The sequence below is a fragment of the Chrysochloris asiatica genome, unplaced genomic scaffold, assembly GCF_000296735.1.
Source record: "Chrysochloris asiatica unplaced genomic scaffold, ChrAsi1.0 scaffold00135, whole genome shotgun sequence".
In the NCBI taxonomy this organism is placed as follows: domain Eukaryota; kingdom Metazoa; phylum Chordata; class Mammalia; order Afrosoricida; family Chrysochloridae; genus Chrysochloris; species Chrysochloris asiatica.
Window position 1 is genome coordinate 3,318,933 of NW_006408653.1, and position 4,060 is coordinate 3,322,992.

The window sequence follows — 4,060 nt, forward strand, 5'->3', positions numbered from 1 at the left end:
TTTTTTTTTAACTTTTTGTTGTGAATTGGGTGAAGATTTATAGACAGGATCATCAACTGTACATTCAACAAATTGTGCACTTTGCTTCACCTCAATGATTACAAACCCCTTCCTGCAACAACAGTTATCCTGCTTGTCCCTGGGTCTCCCCAGTTACATCTTATATTTCACAAATTAACAAAGCAAAAATATTTGATGTACACTTACAAAATATATATATATATATATACACAATCATTTAAATGTCCAAAGGCACATTCTGCCAGCCAGCCTCCTGCCCACAGGCACACAGCCTTGCTCAGTCCATAGGCCTAGAGCCCGAAGCTGCTCTGTCTCTCCATGCCACTGCCTCTGCTGTTGTCTCTGCTGTTGCCACTTTTCTAGGTAGGGATCTCATGCTCCACTCATGTAGCAAAACTTTTTAAATTACTTTTGTATTTTTTGTTGTTAAGTGTCGTCGAGTCAGTTCCAACCCATAGTGACCCTGTATAGGGTTTCTGAGGAACAGCTGGTGAGCTTAAACCACTAACCTTGTGGTTCAAACTGACTTTGCAATTTAGTGCATTAACCCACAACACCACAACAGGACTCCTCTCTTTGTATACACAACATTATAAAAATAATAATTTAAGCCAACCCTAGAGATCTGTGAGAATCTTTTTCCCTTACAATGGATCTGAACATAATTCAAGTTTGAGAATCATTGTAATAGAGGGTCTATTAAAGCTTATCTAAAATTGCCTAAACATAGGGCTGGGATTTAAGAAGAAGAAAAAAAAAAGAGGTGAAAGTGGTGTCAGCTTATATTTAGAATTTTTCTATACAGAATAATGTTATGATTTTCTTCCCTTTGGAAAAAGAACCAAAAGTCATGCTATGTTTAGGGTTCACAGAGTATGTTTTGGCTTAAAATGTACCATTTATCAAAGTTAACTTCGTACAGGTCAGTAAGACCTAGACAGAAGAATGTTTGAGTTTATTAAACTTGTCTCTTTAAGTAAGACAAGCAGTTGAGCAGAGAGTTTAAAATGGAACGTCTGTGGTCTTAGGAGAAATTAAGTCAATGAGAAAAAAGCCCCCACATAAGATATAAAATTCTTGGGGTGTGGGAATCAGTGAGGGCTGTCTATGAGAGGCAAGAAGGGGTACATCACCCAAGGCTGTTGCAGTTGGATGATGCCTGGTATCCAACCTTAGTTCTCCAGCTCTCACAAAGACAGGAGGATGAGAACCACGGTCCAGACATTACTAGTAACACTGCATGTGGTGTAAAACACATATATCCTGACACATTTAAACATACAAATGAACATGATGGATGCCATAGGACCTGGCAATGTTTTGTTCTGTTGTACATAAGGTTATCATGAGTTGGAACCAACTCAATGACAGCTAACAACAATAATATCCTAAAAAATATCTTGTACCCTAGAACACAGAGCAGAGAATATGAGATGGGTGTTGTTGTTGTTAGGTGCCATCAAGTCCGTTCAGACTCAAAACGACCCTGTGTACAACAGAAACACTGTCGTATCCTGCACCATCATCCTCATAATTGTTACGTTGAGCCCATTGTTCCTGCCACTGTGTCAATCCATCCCATTGGAGCATCTTTCTCTTTTTTGCTGACCCTCCACTTGTACCTAACATGATGCCTTTCTCCAGGGATTGGTCCCTCCTGATAATATGTTTGAAGTATAAGAGATGAAGTCTCAGCATCCTGACATATAAGGAGCATTCTGACTGTACTTCTTCCAACACAGACTTGTTTGTTCTTCTGGCAGTCCATAGTACTTTTAATATTCTTCTCCAACACCATAATTTAAATGGTCTTCCTCATTCATTGTCCAACTTCCACATGCATATTGTTGTTGTTAAGTGCCATTGAGTCGGTTCCGACCCATAGTGACCCTGTATAGGGTTTCCAAGGAGCAGCTGGTGAGCTTGAACCACCAACCTTGGTTGGTGAGCTTGAACCACCTTGCAATTCAAATGACTTTGCAGTCTGACACATTAGCCCACAGCGTCACACCAGAGCTCCCTACATGAATATGAGGCCATTGAAAATACCATGGTTTGGGTCAGGCAAACCTTAGTCCTTAAAATGTCTTTGTTCCTGAATACTTTAAAGAGGCTTTTTGTAACAGATTTGCCTAATGCAATATGTTATTTGATTTCTTGACTACTGCTTCCATGAGTGTTTGAGTGTTGATTGTGGATCCAAACAAAATGAAGCCTTTGGCAACTTCAGTCTTTTCTCCACTGATCACGATTTTTTACTGGTCCAATAGTGAGGATTTCCATTTTCTTTTCACTGAGGTGTGCAGTCTTTGATTTTCATCAGTAATTATCTTAAGTCCTCTTTTTTCCCAGAAAGCAAGGTTGTATCATCTGCATATCGCAGGTTGTTAATGAGTCTTCCTCCAATTCTGATGCCACGTTCTTCTTCATATAATCCAACTTCTCTGATTATTTGCTCAGCATACAGATTGACTAGATACGGTGAAAAGATACAATCATGGCACACACCTTTCCTGATATTAAACCATTCGTTATCCTCTTGTTCTGGGTCTATGTATAGGTTCCTCATGAGCACAATTGAGTGTTCTGGAAACCACACATTTTTGCAATTTTATCCATAACTTGTCATATAGTTGAAAGCCTTTGCACAGTCAATAAAGCATAAGTAAACATCTTTCTGGTATTCTCTGCTTTAGCCAAGATCCATCTGACATCCCCAATGATATCCTATTCCACATCCTTTTCTAAATCCAGCTTGAATTGCTGGCAATTCCTTCTAGATGAATTGCTGCAAACGTTTTTCAATTCTCTTCTGTAAAATTTTACTTGCATATGATATTAATGATATTATTAAATAATTTCTATATTCCATTGGGTCACCTTGCTTTGGAATGGCACAAATACAGATCTATTTTAATAGGTGGGTCAGGTAGCTGTCTTCCAAATTTCTTAGCATAGATGAGTGAGCTCCTCCACTGCTGCATTAGTTTGATGAAAGATTTCAGTTTGCATTCCATCAATTCCTGGTGCCTTGTTTTTCACCAATTCCTTCAATGCAGCTTGGACTTCCTCCTTCAGTACCACTGGTTCTTGATCATATACTACCTCTTGAAATTGTTGAACATTGACAATTTCTTTTAGTTACTGCGACTGTTTATTCCTTCCATCATCTTTTGGTGCTTTCTGCATCACTCAGGAGATGAATAGTTAGTATTATTTATTTCTTTGCTTACAACTATAAATTAATTGTTCTCTTTCCCTTTTAAAAAGAACCTGGGTTCAGAGTTATTAATGGAATCAAAATTTCCAGATTGGCTATCTTTAAATTACTCAAGATAGTGTAGATGCCATTCTCATGTTCTCTCTGCCTGAAATGTACTTCCCCGCAAGATAACACATGTCTCACTCCCTCACCTTCTTCAGGGCTTTGCTCACATGTCACTGAATTAGTCAGAACAATAAAATTATGGCAGAAAGGGAAGATGGACTCTTCAGGGACCCAGGTTCTTTCCATTTGTTGACAAATTTCCCAAGGAAGTGGAAGAAATTGATGGAGAAGGCTCACTGGTCTGAATTTTATTGACCTAACAGTGGCATATATTCCTTCTGCTCATAGTCCTTTAGTCAGTACCAGCCATTTGGCCTTGCTATACTGCAAAGGAAGCCAGGAAAAGTAGTGGAGGTCACAGAATGTTTAGGGATTATGGACTGCCTCTTCTACAGTCACAGCAATGAGGCCTTGCCTGACTATTCTCCCATCCCTCAGCACACCCTAACCAGCCTTCTATCTGCAGTACTTATCACTATTCAACATAGCATATAGGCATTTTACTATCTGTTAAGTTTCTGTCTCACTCAGTAGTAAGTAAGCACCATGAGAACAGGGTTTTTCCTGTTTTGTTTATACTTGTAGTCCTAGCATTCAAAGCAGTACCTATGGGAATTTTTTTTTTCCTCTTAAGCTTTTATTGTGAATTGAGTGATAGTTTACATGGGAGAACATCAGTTTTGCACTCATCCTATCGTATTTCATTTCATT